The sequence below is a fragment of the Thunnus albacares genome, chromosome 10 (genome assembly GCF_914725855.1).
Source record: "Thunnus albacares chromosome 10, fThuAlb1.1, whole genome shotgun sequence".
NCBI lineage: Eukaryota > Metazoa > Chordata > Actinopteri > Scombriformes > Scombridae > Thunnus > Thunnus albacares.
In genome coordinates, this window is record NC_058115.1 from 16163704 (window position 1) to 16183548 (window position 19845).

The following is a 19845-nucleotide window of genomic DNA, read 5'->3' on the forward strand; positions in this document are numbered from 1 at the left end:
ACAGATATTTTGTTCTGTTATACTGCTCTCATACAAACTGCACAATTAAATTGGGTATAAACAAATGTATAAGACTCTCTGTTGTGATCAAAATACTGTTTCAGATTCCAAAAGAATTCACAAGAATCTTAAAAGAAGAAGGTGATCTTGATGACTGTCCTTTCTGCTGTGTTTATTATGTTCATTGTTGGCTAAAGAAGAAATAATTATTGACTGGTACAATATATCGATCGACTGGTATTTGGAAAATTAGATTTTGTAAATGATTTTCCAAGCAGATCTCTCAGGGTTCAGTCATGTTTTTGCCATAGGGGTTATATACTCTGTTCTATCCTGGGGTAGAACAAGACATAGTAACAACAAAAAAGATTTACATATGTGCAAAACAAATAAAAGAACAGATTTGAAGTTAAAGGGGACATATGTTTTTTGTGATTTTCTGTTATTTTTATACTTATACTTTATATGATGCTGGAAGAACATACGTTGAAATGCTCCGTGCAAGCCAAAAGCCCAGTCTTCAGCCTGCATTGAAGACTTTGTTTTGCATTGTGACCTCTACTTCTTGCTTTTGATGGCATAAGATTGTCCGCACATGCCTACAAACGGCCATCAGTTCATTGTCTTTGTTGCTAAGGTTGTCGCTAAGGTTGTTCTATGGGTTGTTCATGTTGTCCACTTGCATATTTTCGATCAGATTCGGGCTCAAACATGTACAGATGTAATTAAGAAATTTCCCTTTTGAGAACGAGAAAAATAATTGAAATACTACTACTACTGTTTATTTATGCAGCTTTCAGAAGCTAACCAATCAGAACAGATTGGGCTCATTGGGAGGGGGGCCTTGAAGAGACCGGAGCTAAAACTGCCTGTTTCAGTCGGAGGCTGAACTTAGGGGCTGCATAAAGGACCAGTATAAGACACATAAGAGTTTCATGGACTGTAAATCATGCAGAGATATTCCAGTAGAGCCCCAGAATATAAATATAGATCTGTAAATGTGCATAATATGCCCCCTTTAAGTTTAGAACAGCAAGAAAGTTTCAACAACACATAACTTTTTTTTCTGTTAAGCCATTTTCCTTATTACATATCTGAACCCATAAAATTTTTCTGTTATTTTGGAATATAAATGACTGCCACCCACATTCTGTGCCCTGCAGTTTCAGTTATTATTACTACACCTGCAATCAGCAGTAATAACCCATCTCCCCCAGACCTCTTATATAATATGACCTCAACAGTCAAGAAGACAAAGAAGCTGACCAACAGATTGAGCAAAGAGGAGTAAAATGGTTCAGGTGAAGCTCCTCCGCCTCTCTGCTCTCTCGTCTTCCTCTTAGCAACATTAAATCAACTATGCAATGATTTACTTATGCTACTGAACATGGAGCCTCAAAAACTCAGAGTCACTATGCAGCAACAGCTGATGCAAATAAAGGATCTGTTTTTGTTATCTCATTATTATCATCATGCTTTCTTCTTGTTCCTCTCCCTCTCAGCGCCAGGACTGGTGCAAAAAAAAAAAAGCCTTTAAAAAAATCTCCTTTATCCATGACACTCTATATCGAAGAGTCTTTGATTACTTTAATCTTGAGTGTGTCTGCTTTCCACTGAAAGGTTTCTGTTACACGTTTTGCTGCAGTTCAGTAGGTGTGTTAAGTAATTAATGTGCTAGTTTAATTCGAATTAATTACTAATTAATTATCCAACAAGTTACTGGTGTAATAACTATCTTCTCGAGAGTATCACTCATTGAGGCTTTGAGCCATGTAATTGTTTAATCTCATTTAATTTAAAGCTGGAGTGTGGGATATTAGTCTCCCCCTTCTGGCAGTGAGAGTAATTACAAAAACACTGTCAACACATGCTTTCGTCATCACTCTGTCCCTACTGTTGTGGCTGTAAAACGATGGATAAATGGATACATGGATATTATGTTTTGATTGTCACACAACTCCCACAAAATGTCTCGTTTCACTATCAGAATTTAATCTATTTGGTCCGATAACATCTGGAAGTCTAAATGAGTTGCACAATTAGATTATTTTATCCCAATTCAAGTTAGCAGAGAGCTAACCAGAATTCAGCCGGCTCGGCTGGTGGAAGTCTCTAGTGCACATGCTCTGCCCATAGAGCATGCGCAGTATGCATTCACCCAGCCATCATGTGAATTTCAAACCCAACAACAGATTAAAAACTCTGGTATACTGTGAAATACAGAGAAATTTATCTGGCGGTGATAGGCTTAATCAGTATTGTGTGAACGGACTTGAATGTAACAGATGTTCATTGATATGTGAAAGTTCTGCACTGCAGATTTAAGTGAGCTGTAATTAACATAATAATGTGTAGTGGACAAACACATGAACATAAGACAAAGTTAGATTCTCTCAGAAACCTTACGGTGTTTTAGTCTAACAGTGTGTATACAAGAGCACATACACACAATGACATCTGACCTCAAGGCATAAAAGATGTCATGAAGAACATAAACAGAACTTATTAACTGTGCTCAATAGCAGAACTATGTGTTCCGCTGCAACATAGATTTAGCTACAGATTAGAAAATTAAGGTTTATTGATTTTTATTTATTTATTTATTTGGTTAATCAATATTATGCAATTTCTAAGTGTTTTCCACTGGTTTTCATGACATGTCAACATCGATGACAGAAATGAGTGAGTATCCAATTGCAAGTGCTAAGCCTTCAAATATTCTCCCTAGATAGGATAGGAATAAAATTATTCCCCTTTTAGTTTAGTTGCCAGTTTTTCTCTTCACACAAAGAAATTAATTAGTAATCAAGGTGTTCCCTCAAAAAGAGTACCAAGGACCCTCACGCCTATTATATTTTACAACTCTTTGTCTGAGCTTCTCCTGTTTTCTCTTTCCAGCCGTTATGGCCCATTCATTGCATTTCAGCCGCTGTCTTTTTCACTTTTGCTGAGAGCTGAAAGCTCCAGAAAGAAACTCTCAACTAAGAAGAAAGACTGCAAAGACACTGAAGTCACAAGTATCAGTTTAGCCACTGCATGCCATTTGCCACTTGAATATCTACTACTGCTGTAATTGGCTTTAGTTAGTAACTAACTATTTGCCCCCTCATTGCACTTTTGTCTCATTCTTGATAACCCTCAATTTCATTCATTCATTCTGTTGGCAATAACTTGTTAATTTAATTTCCCCATTCATTCATTCATTCATTCATTCATTCATTCATTCATTCATTCATTCATTCATTCATTTTTTTTATTTTTATTTTCATTTTATTATTTATTTGTATCTGTTTTTAATGATATATAAGTTGGAATGTGTGTGTATTTGGCATTTCATTCTGTCCTTTGTTCCTTTTATGTCTTCCTTGTATGTATCCTTGCTGGTTTTGATAAGTGATACATAAATCAACTTTATTATTATTATATTATTATCAGTTGCCTTGTTATTCCTTTAAATGCCTTCTACTGATATAATGGAACAAAGAATATCATAAAGTGAAAAGGAAAGCTTCTTGCTTGAGCTTAAGCCTCCTTTGTTTCGTGTTTTTCGAGTTAAAAGGAAGATGAAAGATTGAAATAACATTGCACCTGTATTTTTTTTAGTTTGTTAGAACTGTTAATTTGCTAACAACTCTTCCAGCCCGTGCTCTCAAAAAAACAGTATAGGTCTAAATTCAGGCCAGCAAAAACAACCTGTAATTTCATTTATGCCATCTAGCAGCCGTGGTAATTATGACCCGGGGAAGTGCCATAGTTCAGATGACATCAGCATAAGGTAACCTGATAAGATTATTTTCCCAAGAGGGGAGCTCCTGGTCTGAAAAGTGAAGCCAAAGCCGATGTGCCTTAAACCTGCATTCTCGCTAATGGCCAACAGGGGGCAACTCCATTGGCTGCAAAAAGAAGCCTGATTGCATGGAAGTCTATAAGAAAATGACGCTACTTCTCACTTGATTTATTACCCCAGTAAACACTTTCCTAATGAGTTTATGGTCTCAATCACTATTTTCAAGTGTTCGTCAATACAGCATGATGTTCATTTTGTAAATTATGGCCCCATTTAGAGCAAAAAAGGCGATAAAGCAGTGTATGCTTTAGGACGTGGCTTACATAACATAACCATGGCGTAACCCCAGATTCACAGAGTATAGGCACAGCTGCAGCTATTTCACAGTGTATTTTCAGTTCATGAAAGTTAATTGTAACTTATGGTCACCTAAAAAAGACCCTCTAAGGAGTCATCTGTTCAGTTTTTCCAGTGAGTACATTTTGTTTTAATGGTTTTAGGTCTGTTTTTCATTAGCGGAAGTTAGCATTAGCATTATCACTGTTAACCATAGATTGTAAATCCACCATGCTAACCATACTAGCAGCTAGCGCAGCTAGCGGCTTCAAAATGGCAGTCCACAAACCATGTGGGTGACGTCATGGTGACTATGGCCATATTTTTTACAATCTGTGGATTTTCCCTTATTAGGAGTAGGCTAGATGGTGTAAACATAACTGTTGGTCGTTCTTTACCAGGTGAATTTTAGATCTATACTTTCGTTTAATGGTGAGGACGTGTTGACTCTTCACATGCATGCAGAGCTGTTTGATGAAATTTATTTTGGATGATATGAATTTAGATAATGTTGTACAGCTGATACAGTTCACTTAGATAAGGCAGCATCAGACTGAACAATTCAGCCATCATTAACTTTCGCAACCTTTCTCTCTGTTAGCTGGTCTATCTTTTAGAATGAGTTTGAATGGGAGAGCTTCATAGCAGCTTCCCCTGTGAACTGTGACACACACACACACACACACACACACACACACACACACACACACACACACATATGCATGCTGACATGAATATCCTGTGAAGGAAATCCAACACTTCAGTACACACATTGCTTCTGCTCTGTTTGGTTTACAAGGCTCAAGATGAACAGGAAGGAGGAAGACAAGGGGAAAGAAAGTCATACCTCCTGTGACTGTTTTATTTATTGGTGCAGTATGCTTGTCTAATCTGTCGTGGCAATGATTTTGGCTCGGTCGGTGAGTGTAACACTTCTAAAGAACCAAGGAGGCGACTGACATGCTGCCTGGGATTTTAATATTGTAGGTTTTTTTTTAAGAGATATGTTTTTGGGCATTTTTGCCTTTTCTTTGGACAGTTATTTATTGGTGTAGTATGCATGTCTAATCTGTTGTGGCAATGATTTCGGCTCGGTCAGTGAGTGTAACACTTCTAAAGAACCAAGGAGGCGACTGACACTGCCTGGGATTTTAATGTAGTTTTTATTTTTTTATTGTTAATATATGTTTTTGAGTATTTCTGCCTTTATTCAACAGTTGACAGTGGAGGAGCAGACAGGATACAAAGGGTAGAGAGAGGGGTACAACATGTAACAAGGGTCCCCAGGCGGATTTGAACCAAACCATTGTGGTTTTGTCGCATGCACTGTAACCGTTTGGCTACCACAGCGCTCCCTTAATGTTGTAGTTTTACAGAGCATGGATGTGAAAGAGGTTGTATGAATGTGGAGTCTCTGCCCTATTCATATCAGTATGTGATCCTCACTTTCCATCATTTGTTGTAATGACATTAATTTCTATGTAAAGAGTGTCTGGCTCTTATTACAGTGCTGGTCAATTAGGAGGCAGAGAGCACTTAGTCAGAGATTGCTGCAAGACTTCTAGATGTAATTATGTTCATTATTGAAAAGATCTCAATGGACCAATTGGGGCTCTCTGCTCCAACTGACCCTCACAAAGAGGGAAACTTTCCTCTATTTCTTGTGTGTAAAATGGCACCTACTGTACCGCCTGTGTGTTTCAAATATTATGAACATGCTTTATCCTTCTCATGCTGCCTGTGTTTCTCTTTTACTCTCTCATTAGATTGCAATTCTCAATTTTCCAGAATGTTTCATTTGCTAAAGCCCTTAGTGAAGTGTAAGCATATAAAATATATTTTGTAGTGTCAAGTGTTCAAGTAATCAACAGTGTAAACACAGCATTGTAACAAAACAAAAACACAATTTAGTGGGCCATATTATACTTGTTGTTGGGTATGACTGTCTTTTGCACATATACAGTATACATACACAGTGAATAAACAGGTTTAACATCAATTAATAAATGTAGTATAGGTTGATTGATAATTATAGCTAATTCAGTTCTTGCCACCTAATTGACCTTATTGAGTAATTTAAACTATGACTGCCCTGATGTTTGTTAGATGTTAGTTCAGGCCTTTTCATGGAAGCACAGGTGTAAATAATAAAATAAATGATGCGTGCCTTCTATTTAGCTGCCTCACTTTCAGGGTCCTGCTATTGTGCCTGTTGGCCCATTGTCACACTGTCTAACGGTGGCCTAAAGGTTAGAGAAGCAAGCTTGTGACGAGAAGGTCGCCAGCTGAATCCCCTGGACTGGCAGTGAAAAGCAAAGAAGCAAAGAAGCAAAGAAGCAGCGCTTGCCTCTCCCCAGGCTCCAGGTGTGAATTTGAGTGTGATCAGGGTGTTCCTGCAAAAGAGAGGTCACAATAGATGGTGTAGAGATGGAAAAGATTCCCATGTTTATGACATGAAAGTATTTACAATGATTCAAGACAGTTATATGACTGAAGAGTTGGTCATGTGAGGATTAAAGGGGTCCTATTATTATGCTCATTTCCAGCTGTGTATTTTTATTTTTGGACTCTGCTAGAGTAGCTTTGTATGATTCACAGTTCTAAACACTCCTTATTTATCTTATACTGGCCCTTTATGCAGCCCCTCAGTACAGCCTTCTGACACAGTCCATTTTGGACTACCCTTCCCTCTGCCCCCGTCCCGAAAAGTCCACTCTGTTCTCATTGGCGAAGGCTCCGGAGCAAACTATTGTAGTCGGATTTTGCCTCTTGTTCTTGTTCTTTACTCAAAATATAAACTTCTCAAATACATCTGTACTTGTTGAAGCCGAAATCCGATCTGAAATATGTGAGTGGAGAGCACAAACATCCGCAAATATTACAGCTGGATGTCTCTGTTTGGTAAGGCTCATTACCTGCTTATTGTTTGACATCTTTATCCTATATGTGTTCAGCTCTTAGCACTTTTGTAGCTTCTAACAGAGTTAGAAGACGTTTAGAATACGTTTAGCACAAATCAGAGTCATGTCAAGTTACTGCTGATGAAAAACCAACATTTCCTGCTTTTGCTGCTTCATATTAAAAGCTTTTAAATAACTTAATAACAGGAGACTTTTATTGTAAAGAATTAACAGTAAATGAAATGTGCTTATCCACTGTTTTAGCAGAGCTTTGTTAGTGGTGCTATTCTTCTAATAAAACCGATCCACACAACAAGATCTGGAGATATTTGGAGCTCTTTGTTCAGAAGATCATTTAGAAATAATGGAGGGAGGAATAGTATAAGCAGAAACAGCCACAGAAATGCCATAATGTTAGCGGAGTGGAGCAGTGAACTCCAACAACTACAACAACTGCAGCAGGTGACCACGCACTGACATCAGCTCAGTTTGAAAGTAGAAAAAACTGTTGGAAACCTAGCATTCAGAGCAGTCTGAAACCGGTGCTTTTTGCTCACAGGGATTATTTCTACATATGTTTACCTTTTTATTTGACAGTTTGGCCACATTTAATATGAATCCAACATTGTAACATTATATATCCCACATAGTCAGTATTCAGCAGCATAAATGTTGCAGTGTTGTTTATAGATGCTGAGGCAGGCGATATGGGAGGAGCGACACTGTCAACGCAGACCAGGGGCCTCAGATTGCCAGTACGTACGTGTGGTTTGTTGTAATGACGTTGTCACATCGCCTGTCATCGATGGATTTCCTGTCAGACAGTACAGAGGGAATAGCATAATCCGAGTAAATAAACTTTCATCAGGAGGCCCTGTGCACATAATGGGGGCGACGCAGGAGTCCGAGGAATGCAGTGTTAGTGCGGGGGTTTGGAGTGATGTGACAGAGGAGGTTCAGTAGCTCCAGTTTGGAGTATTTTATGAACACCTTTTCAGCAGCTTAGGAGCGCCAGCTAGCCACCGACGCCACAAGCTGGGGAGGAACACCCAGCCTCGGACCACTGCAGCAGCACAGCAGTGAAGCTGTAGGATGAAGAGTAGGATGATGGGACAAAAAGAGAGGACAGGGATAGTCCTGATATTGTGGCAGAGAAGAGTCCAGTCAGGGTATACCACAGTAGATAATGCACAGTTTGTTGAGTACGCCGGTAGATCGCTAGCAAGCTGAGATAGGCTAACAGCTGGTCTGCAGAGACTAACAACTAACAGCGGTTCGGCGGAGAAGGTGTGTATACAGAGCCAGAGGCATACAACCTTTAAACTGCAGCACAGGACTGGAAAGTGGTGAGACAGGATTAAAGAAGTGGCAGAGGCAGTCAACACCTATTCCTACTTGCAGTGATAATAGATCCCCTTTAAAAGTATTGTGCATGAACAATATACCACTGTATCCATTAAAGTTAATTCCCTTGAGGCGTCCATATTTGTTTGCCTTTAAGGCACTTATATCAGATATATTGTATATATTTTCCCACTCATAAGTACAAATAAGATGTCATGAACGGTATTTATAAATCAGAAACTGGTAATTACGGTAAAGTCTATATCACGTGAATGCAACATTAGTGCCCCAGTTTACACCTTTGGATCTGATGGTCATACATCCAAGATGAGATGTCTTTTTCAGTTTACAGTATCTTGTTCTGAGTCTCACAGCCTTCTATTTTTACATGTCTTTCACTCTGACTCTTCTATGTCACCTTATTATTCTTAATTCACATTTCTTGAATGATAATGAAGGTCATGTCTGTTTAACTTTCTCTTTATGTAAACTAGTTTGTGTCATCTCACCCAAACTTTTCCTTTCCTTGTTCCCCTTTTATTTCATTTCACCTTGTCTCACCTCTTTTATCTCCTTCTTATCTCCTCTGTCTCCCTTCTCCTCCTCTTTACTTCCTTCCTGTCCTGTTTTATCTGTTATCTATACAAGTATTGACTCCTGTCCTTCTCTGCTGTGCTGATTTCAGTGGAGCTGTACCAGCCAGCAGTGCTTTTTTCTCCATATTTACTATATATCTACTCATCTTCACACATACACATACACACATTTAAATACAAGATCCTATTAATATGACAATGCTCTCATCACCAGAGAGACTGCAGCCCACTGAGTGTAGCATATTACTACTCGGCTCTCTTAAATCATCATCTCTCCTCTGCTCTTTTCTGTTCATCCTCTAGTTAAGTGGAGCAGCTCCAGATTGAACCCGTAAGCAACTGTCATCTCTCGCTCGCTCTCCCTTCAATTTTCTGTTCATGCAGCATTAAAACGGTGTATCAAAACCATATTAACCCGCAGAAACAGACCCACGGCTACTCCAGAAAACTGAATATCATTTGGAAGGATTTAGGTAACTGGTAAAGTGATGAATCCCCCTGATTTATGCTTCACATTGGTTCACTTACAGCTGTCTATATCTTTGCTGTTTATGTAATATAGTCTCCTCTCCTCTCCTTTCTTCACTATTAGTAAATAAAACAGATTCACACTGAACCTCTCCATCACTTCTCACTCATTTTGCACTATGACATAAATCAATGTAGGAGCAGGGTTTCATTAAAACCATATTAACCCTCAGAGAGAGAAAGAGAGAGATGTGCCAGTGACTTGAAGAGGTCATCCATCTCCTGGGTTTTTTCCCCTTTCTCTCTCTCCTCAGACAGATAATTCAATATGCTCAGAACAGGACAGAGCGCTGTTCCTTTGCATAATTTTATTAAGCAACATTAGCAGTGCTGTCAAGGAGGTGACAGGAAGGAAATGGATTTGAATTAGAACGGGATAAAAGAATGCATCAGCGGGAGAGAGGTGAGACTGTGTGTGCCGCACGGTGTCCCACTAACAACACTTGTCCTCAGTCCCTCAAAGGCAGGATTTACATAACTTACTTAAGTTTTCATTATTTCTCTCAGGGGCACCTTGTGATAGGATTGTTTTTTTTTCAAACCAAACATTTTTTTAACACATTTCATAACGGAGTGACGCTATAAAAATGGATTTCCAAGTAGTTCAATTTGCTTCGTCTCACATCCCACATAGCAGGAAATTGGTTGTGTTTATTGTGTTTCTTTGCAGATGAACATAGTTATGTGTGCAAGTTAGTGTCAGTTTAATCATGAGGGGTCTGATGCATTACCATTTTAGTGGCAGGCAAAGTTAAGGACCTCGGTGTGCTGACCATGATTATAAAAAACAGGCTGTTTGGACGTTATGCCGATTATGAAGTTCTTTTTGTGCCATGTGACTGTCAGACTGCACTGGGATGGTTTGCAGCCAAGTGTGACGCAGTTAAGATGACAGACCATGACCTGGAAGTACAAGGTCATGGTCATGTGCCAGAAAATAGAGGATTCCCTCTTTTGGGTTGGGAGTGAGTTGCTAAGTTTTTCTGGGTCTTCTTCATGACTGAGGGTAAGAGAGAGCTTATGATGGACAGGTGGATTGGTGCCATGTCACCAGAATGTTGTGGTGAAGAGGGAGCTGAGCCAGAGGATGAAGTTCCTGATTAGTTCCCACACTCCCATGGGCATGATCTCTGGATAGTGACCAAAAGAATGACATTGAGTTTTCTTGTCAGCATTTCTGTGCTCAGCCTTTAGGTGTTTTGAAACAACGAGCAAATACTGCTGTGTCTGCCACCTGGCAGCCTTAAAGTAGAGGAAATGGTTTGGCAATATGACATGATTTATATCCATTAATTTAGCTTGTCAATTTAGCTTGCTAATATCATAAACATTGTGTTTTGGCCCAGCCGTTGTTGTCCTAGACCATTTTAGTTAATTAATATTTGTTAATATTTGTCTGTTCACTGCTGGTGAAGATAATTTGGCAAATTCAGATACCAGTACAATTTGGTTTCTGCAGTGTTTTCCTCAGTGTTGTTTCTGGGTTTGCCATGGTCACAGGGTGATCCATAGTGGTAAGGTTTCACCTTACCACTAGTTCAACCATCTGTTTAGACAGCAGCTGCTAGTAGCGGTGTGGGTTGTCGAGAGTGGCTGCAGCTTTATCTCTCCTTGCTGCTGCCACCAACCTCACGGTTGCCATGCAGCAACCACTCACTGTCTGAAGGTAGCTTTACGGCCATTTGCGCCTCAATAGCCTGAGAGGAGCTATGAGTGTCATTCAGACTGAAACCAGAGAAATGGCACTCATTTGCATTGAAAGGCGGTGTTTAGGCAGTTCAGGCATTTGATCAGGATTCCTCCGGGATGCCTCCCTGTTTAAGAACTCTGGGAACATCCAACCGGAAGGAGACCAGAGGCAGACCCAGAACACGATAGTGAAAGTACAAATACAACCTGGCCTGGGAACGCCTCAGGGTCAACCAGGAAGGTGTAGAGGAAGTGGCTGGGGAGGAGGACGTCTACATAGCAGAGTAAGCAAAGCAGCCCAGCTGCTTCCCCACACTCTGCAGCACAACTGAAGCGACTGATACAGTGTAGAGTAGGTCAATCAGAGTTATGATGAGAGGGTTTATTCCTGGGTGAGTTGTTGCTGTGAGCGATAGTACTGATTGGCAAATGATTGCTCCCTCAGCATCCGCTGCAGCTTACTTTGATGTTTTAGGGCAGTGGTGTTGTGACAGCACATGCTGACTTCACATCTGGGTCCTGTTCCTTGTTTGTGGATAATTGAGTTACAGCTGAGGTTGGTGACAGTTTGGAATACGCCCAGGATTTTCCATCCCCTGAAGCAGGCTTGGTCTATCGTGTTACCAGAGCAGCAACTCAAATCTTCAAAGTTGCAGGTTTAATCAAAGTTTAAGCTCTATTCTATCTGTAAACTCATTTTCATTAAAAACATTCTTATAGATCAAACTGTTAATCTTGTCAGACACATTTTCAGAAGAGAGCTGCAAGATTCTTTGGTTTTCATTAATCATTTACATAATTACAAGAGTTAAATAACTGTTACTCAATAATATACCCTTGGGTTTAAGATAAAGTTTGCTACATTTGTTTTATCCAAATCATAAAAAGCAATTAGGTTTAATAACAACTACATTAAAGCAGGAAAAAGCAAAATTAACTGGAGCTGATTATTATCGGATCATTGAGGGTTATTATTTCATGTTGGTTTGTTTGCCATTTTTAACACCAGTCATCTTTATGCCATGTGCTTATAAAATAAGCTAGCATCATGTGCACAATTTAGGTTTTTTATTTTCAATTTAGTTTAGTTTTTGTTTTGTTTTGTTTTTTTACAAGTTTTTAAAAAATATTATTTATTGTGAAGTTTCGTACAATAGATAGGCTCCTCATTACATGACATAATTAAAAATTCGTAATAAGCTCTGTCTCATTTATAACAGTATGTCATTTATCAATACACATGGTGAAATGTGCCAACATTTATTAATGACATATTGCCACACTAAAAAATATGAGAAATAATAAAAATATTATATATATAATAATATAGTAGATACATTTTATGTATCCAAAAATAATTTACTGTTGCTGATCTGCATTAAAACAAGTCTCTTTCTGTCTCTTTAAGCTATAGTGTGCTGACCATGGTTTTATGTTACCTTAGGAAATCAGTTCACCGGCCAGTTAGCTGGATTAAGATTAAAAGATATCCTGACACTGATATTAGCCTGAATGAATTAGACACTGTATGAGAAACAGGACCTTTTCTCAGCTTCCTCCCACCTCATCTTTTTAAATATTGCTCCATTCTTTCCTTTGTCCTGTTCTCTGGCAGCTACAGGGAGCAGTGATGGAGTGAGTGTGTGTGTCTTATTGTTTGTCATGAAAATAGGATTTCAGCAGATAGATGGAGAGATTCTGGAAGAGAAATGTAATCTAAAGAGAGCAGCACAAAATGGATGGACTGTTATGGTTACAGACTTCCTCCGTCCCTGATGGTGAATAGTGGGGTGGATTTCCAACTTTCATACTTCTTCACACACTAAATACACGTTACAATAAAATAAATTAAAAATTAAAGCTTTGTCTTGCCAGATGACATGCAGCAACACACAGAAATGCATGTTTTACCTGTTTTTTCATTACTTCTAAGTTGACTTTACATCAGACAGATTTCAAATAATAAATGCCCCTAGCAGCAAGTGTCTAGTTTTTAAATTACTATTAAATCAAAGTTGGACAACATATGCAAATAGAAAGAAGATCGATCTTAACCTCATTTTAAGATTCACTGATTCTCAAAATTCTTAGATGCTGTTGAAGTGTCTTTCTTTGTCAGGTTGACAGTGTGTAGCCAAAAAACAAACAAAAAAAGTAATCTCACATCTCTTGTCACTCAAAGTTGAAACTAAAACACAGTTCACCTCAGCGCTCTTGGCTTTGTGAACAAAATTGTTACCTGATAATGGAGGATGCCCCTGTAATCTGCTCATGCATCTGTGTGTCGATGTTTTTGTGTTAATGCATGTGTGGTATGATGCGGTATGAGGAAATTGTCATGAATGCATTCAGCATGAGTGACTGACTCTGAAGAAAAAAAGCAACTAATACGGCTTTTAAAATGAAAAGAACACATCCATTCAACCATCACTGGACCAGCACACAAATATGCAAGGACATGCTAGACTAGATAGTTACTTTTTTTATAAACTTTTGATTGTATTGGAAGATGTGCAACAACTGTCTGCATTGTGTATCTTTCAGAAACATTTTAATATTCAGGCTCATTGATCTGGCCTGGTTCCAGACCTATGATTCTCTGCTCACATTACCATTTTCATTCTGCACTGCAAGATTGAAAAAGAAATGGCAATTTAGTATGATTATTGGGCTATTATTGATAAAACCATGTGGCGTACACAGAGACTCACACACATACTAATACACAATGGGTGCATTTAAAAGAGAAGAAAATTACTGAGATGTCTCACAGTAAAGAAATATTCTGCCTTTATAACAGTTTCATATTTATAGTTTTGGCTCTGTATATACGAGGAGCCTGGAAAGCAGAGCAAATTTGGTAAGTGGGAAATTATTATAACAGATAAAAATGTACAAAAATAGAATCCAGTTTGTAAAAATTCCAGTGTAGTCAGAGACACGTTCGTCGAGGAACTGGCCAAATTGTTATACAATTAGATTTGGCAGAAAACAAGTAATCCAAGTAGCAACAAGGATTCTGCTGGGAGAATGAATCCCTCCTTAATAAATACTTACATGAAATAAGTCTTTGTAAGTCAACAATATGTCACTAATCAGCTAGAAGCCATGCAGTTTATGAATGAGTGGCTGATCAAGTAAAGCATGAACGACACAGGTGATGCTAATCAACTAATGCAAGTATGACTTCAGTGTTGTGCGTGAACTAATGCACTGGATTCTCTCTTTAAAGTTCCCCTCCAGTCAAAAATGTGTTTTTCTTCACTGTACTCTGCACATACGATATATGTGCAGCGTTTGACTCTGGAAGGCTGTTTTCATATTCATCTGCTGAAAGTGGAGCTTTTCTCTGTCCTCCTGTGCTCACTGAAAAATCTGAGATTAACAAATGTGATGTGGAGACTTGAAGCCTGCAGTGCAAATACACTGAGAATGGACTTTACACTGAAAATAATATTTTATATTCAGCAGTTCAACTTTTGAAGTGAAAAATATTTGCGTATTCATAGATTCTGGGTTTTTTTATGAGGTAGAAAAAGAAGATGTCATTTTAAGAAATTCTTACCAGGTAATTGAACTGTTTTATGGAGAAATCACATCAGACACAAATTATTATTCAAAGAAGAATGTTTTAAAACTGGAGGAGATGTCACTTAAACCTTCTTTTGTCAGAGATGCTTCTAGAAATGTGAACCACCTGAAAACATCCTACTGATTGAATAATTTGCTGTGTATTATACATAGACTGTAAAAAAAATTGGACATAGTCACCATGACGTCACCTGTTGGTTCGCGGACTGCCATTTTGAAGCCTCAAGTCGCCATCTTTGATTTTTTTAGCCAGAAATGGCCATATTCGGAAGAGAGGGTGGAGCTGACCCTAACACTAGCTTTTAGCTTGGTTAGCACTGGTTAGTTTACTGGGGTAATAAATCAAGAGGGAAGTTGGATCATTTTCTCTTAGATTTCCATACAGTCAGACTTGGTTTTGCAACCAGTGGAGTCGCCCCTGCTGGCCATTAGAAAAAAATGCAAGTTTAAGGCACTTCTAAATTGGCTTCACTTTTCAGACCAGGAGCTACCCGCTTGGTATTGAAGGACCAGTGTGTAAAACTTAGTGGCATCTAGCAGTGAGGTTGCACATTGCAACCAAGGGAATACCCCTCCCCTTCCTAGCATGTAGGAGAACCTCCAGTGGCCGCAAAACTTGTGAAAAACACCAAAGGCCCTTCCTAGAGTCAGTGTTTGTCTGTTCTGGGCTACTGTAGTAACATAGTGGTGCGACATGGCAGCCTCTCTGAACTCTCACTCCCTATGTAGATGTAAAGGGCTCATTCTGAGGTAATTCTTGTTTTCAGGTGATTATACACCAATTAAAACATATTTATGAATATTAATTCCATTTCTGCGAAGTCCTTTCCGCTAGATGTCACTAAATTCTACATACTGCACCTTTAATTTCATACTACATATTAACTGTATGTAGTATATACTTTATAGTATACTTTTTGGGACACTGCTATTTTGTACCTACTGTAGTTGTGAACACAGTTTAACAGTGTAAGGGATGATTGTAATAAGAGAGTTCAGATGAGTTCACTTTTGTTGTCACTTCCAAATAAATGGTTTAAAGTGAGTGGGTTAAAACAGGAATGTGTTTCAAACTTTTCTCATCATCTGAATGCTTGAGTTGCTTCTTTCTAATGAACTGCTTTGTCTGTATTTTGCAGATTTCAGCAACAAAGTTTGTTTGTTTTTTGGGGGGTGAAATTTAAAAAAAAAAAAAAGAATTTCCACAAAATCAATTAGGCCCAGGTTGCAAAAATTTCAAAAATAAAAAATAAAGAACAGTGAGGGAACAGAGAGTGATGCTGTATCAGCCTAATTAACATCTCTCTATGTTTGATCAGTGGAAACTATAATTACAGTACGGTATGTGTTGAGAGCTTGGCTGAGGGAATTAAGGAAGTGGATGTATGTGTGAAGTGAAAGAGGATCTATTTCAAGGTCTTGGACTGTGTCAACAGTATTACGCCGCTTTCTAGTGTTTGGCTCTCTGCTTTCACTTTATCTCAGCATTTTCTGTTACATCTCACACTTAAAACAGCACAGTCACTACTTAAGATATTAATTTCAGACGTAAAAGGCAGCGCATGAGTTGATATTCAGAAAGATGAGCTTGATGAGCAGAACTAAACTCATTAAGTCACAAGTGTGCTCCTCTCCATCTTTCACATCAGTCTCTAATCTTTCTTTTCTTTTTTCTTCCTGGCAGCTGTCTTTAATATCCAGGCTTTAGTTTCAACATTCTCACTAATTAGTTTTAGCATCCATTTACTCTCTCTGCACTCGTTTTCTGCCGGGTATACTCAACTTTACAGACAAAGAGTTTCATTTCTCACATTTTTGTTTAATCTACTCTGACATTTAATTGCTAACTCTCTCTCTCTCTCTTCGCACCTGTCTGTGTCTGAGTTTTTGCAATTTTTCTCCATCACACTGTAATAAGATGGAGGGAAAGGTAAAAAAAAAAAAAAAAAGTGAGGCTCTCCTGTTACTTTCTCTGGCCACTGTTTCAACTTTGATATACCATCTGGAATGACTGGCAGCCAGGCAATTATAGCTTGTATGTAGTGCAAGGGGACAAATCTCTCAAACTTACTTGCGCTCTCTCTCTTTTTCAGTCCAGACAACTTTCTTCAGTTTTTCTTATCTATTTTCTGACTTTCCCTGCACATATGGGGACAGACTGGAGCACGCTGGGATAACAGCGCAGCAGTTAAACTCTCTCAGACCTTTGCACCTGCCAGCTCAGTGTGATGGGACCTGCTCTGTGGTTATAGTAGGCAGAGGGAGACAGGCAGTGTTGTTATGAAGGCATGCCTTCATCGCCAGCAAATCTCCCCACACACAAGGGATATCTCAGTGCTAACAGGAAATAAGGTATCTTCAGGTTACCCTTCTCCCAGATTTTTCCAAAGATGTATTTTGTAGTTTTTTTCCCCAGAAGGTCATAGATTCAAACCTGTGAGAAGCTCACAGTTTTATGTACAAAGTGGAAATCTTATGAGACTCACTGGCTAGCTTCTGTATTTTATCTCTCTTAGGCCATTAAAACAGTCTATTAGTTTACTACACTGGATACACAAATATATTAGTTCACACTAATCTCTCACCACATTTGTATTAACTTTCCTCGTCCTCTCTGCTTTTTTACCAAATGATATTTGTGTTTTGCTGTCCAAAAAGCAATAATTCAGGGTTTCAGAATTATCACTACAAGTGTAATTGCTGCAGTAAAATGTGTAAGCATGGTTCAATCCTCCAAATTATCACTGGGGCTGATATGAACTCATTAGGCCATGAAAGACTTCTTTCGTTTTTAAAGTTAATTAGATGTTCAAATTGAGCGGCAAAGGTGAATGTGTTGGATCCTTCAACTCTTCTTCTTCATCAGCTCATAGCAGCCAAAGCAAAGTCAGCCACTGAATGGGCTAAATCCCCAGACTAAATTAAATTTGTCCTTGCAACATTGTCTGACAGCCGCACAGAGCCCACAGGAGGACAGATTATGTTCTTGCTAACTCTTTTTCCTCCCCTCCATTCTGTCTGCTCTCTTATAATAGAGTGTCTTTGAACCCATGTAATTAAACATTCATCTCGACTGCTGAAGAGACATGTCCATCGCACACACACACACACACACACACACACACACACACACACACACACACACACAAGCACAAAAGCTCTCATCATTGAGTTGCAACAAATTAATTGCAACAATTTGTTTTATACTGTTTTTACTTTTGAAGAAGCAGTTTTTAAAGGACTACTTGACCAAATATGTATTTTTGTACTCATTACTAAATACTCAAAACCAGAAAAGTTTGTTGCTTTTGTCTGAATGTGTCAGTGGTTACTAATGTAGTGACAACAGGAAGGGAAAAGTTTGGAAAGTAGTTTGGAAAATCCTTTGTTGAAACTTTAGAGACACTGTGATATTGTTTTGCTGTTGTTAAAGTAAAGTCTTTGTTCAAATTTATACTTAAATCTACTTTGGGAAGCTAGGATTCAGGCACAGACTTTTACACCCAGTATTCCAGTTATACAGCAAAAAAATGATTATATGGTATATACTCAAAAGCTGCTATAATCTTTATTTTAAAATTAACAGTGACTCTTGACTATTTGTATGTGAAAAAGGTTGCTTATAATGATGACACAGAGACACAGATAATTATCCACCAACTTCTCAATGTCCCTCAGATTTACAAAGCTTTTTGGCAGCTCATTGTTTGTTGCTGGTTTTCCAGCTCACAAACTCTACTGTTTTGATTCAGTCTCACAGCTCTCATGGCATCATTTCCAGACACAGCAGGCAGTTGTTTTCAGTGAAAAAGCTTTAAAAACCCACTTTATGTTACCTGGCAGGCATCAAACAGCAGGCAGACAAAGTTAGTGACTAGCTGGTGAAATAGTAGAGCATTGCACAGCCAAACAGCTAAGCCAGGTCTTGATGGAGACCTGACTTAGTGGAGAAAAGGAATGTCTGTGTTGTGTTTATAGCTTGTTTCTGCTGCCTCCTAGTGGCCAAACAATTATTGCAGGTTTAAGAATTCCTTCTACATAGATCCAAGCAGGAATGCTAAAATTCTCATATTAATTAAGCAGACTTGAGCACTTTTTGGAGAAAAAAACAGGAACTTCTTCCTAAAAGGGTAGTTCATAATTAAACCACAACAAGTCTTTCCAACATAGAGAGCATGTTCCTGTAAACTTTTTACGTGAATGCATCCACCACCTAATTCACATGTTTGTTTGTTTTTTTCAAAGAATAGGGTGAGAGAGGAAGAAGTAGAGAAGTGAAGACACAAGAGGAAATTCCACTAAATGAAGAGCTCGTCAAACAGACTCTGTCACCACTTACAAAGATGTATGTGACAGTGCTGATCCCTTGTGTTCCCATGACAATAGCTGTCACGTCCCCATTTGTCACGTCAAGGTGTCAGAAACCCCAGGCGACACTGGTAATTTGTCTCACAACATCACAACAGCACATCATGACCTGCCTCATTCAAACAAGAGACCCTCTACAATCATACAGTGACCTCTGCACACACCGACACATGTTACATTCTCATGTTTTTCCCTCCCTTCCCATTGTTTATTTTCTTGGAGTTAATTCATGTCATAGGAGCCCCTGTAATCAGAGTAATCTTTGTGTTACACTGACTAATTAAGTGTGGTCACTGTTGTGACACCAAGCAAACATTTCGTTCAGCCTTTATGTAGCTGCATTTCTCTGCTCTCTCAAATAACGTTCAAAATCTAAAGTGAGAGAAGAACATAAATTAAGAAAAGGGTGTTGATGCAGGAACCTGAATAACTCTAAACTCTGAACTTTGTTACTGTTTGAAGGTGTGCTCTCACTCCTCTTTCCTCCTTTTCTTTCTCTGTTCTTCCCTGTCTTTCATCTAGTTGAGCTCAATGTTATCAATTTCATAGAGAAGATTGGAGGTGAGTTGTTTTTAACCTAATGGTTAATGATTAAGGGAAGAGAAATTGTGTTTTGAGTTTGGGGAACTGAGGGGTGGATGCAGTGAAGATGAACTGGATGGAAAGAAATGAAGTATCTTTTACTGATGTTTACACATACTGTATC

At 38.6% G+C, this 19845-nt stretch overlaps 1 long non-coding RNA gene across 1 annotated transcript; it reads right to left on the minus strand.

Moving 5' to 3' along the window:
* Window positions 1–5302: 5302 nt before the first annotated feature.
* LOC122990607 lies at window positions 5303–18567 on the minus strand. Its single transcript, XR_006405420.1, has 3 exons — window positions 18557–18567; window positions 16620–16626; window positions 5303–6781 (listed from the first exon to the last, which is right to left on the minus strand). It is a non-coding gene; the product is annotated as an uncharacterized LOC122990607 (long non-coding RNA).
* Window positions 18568–19845: the final 1278 nt, after the last annotated feature.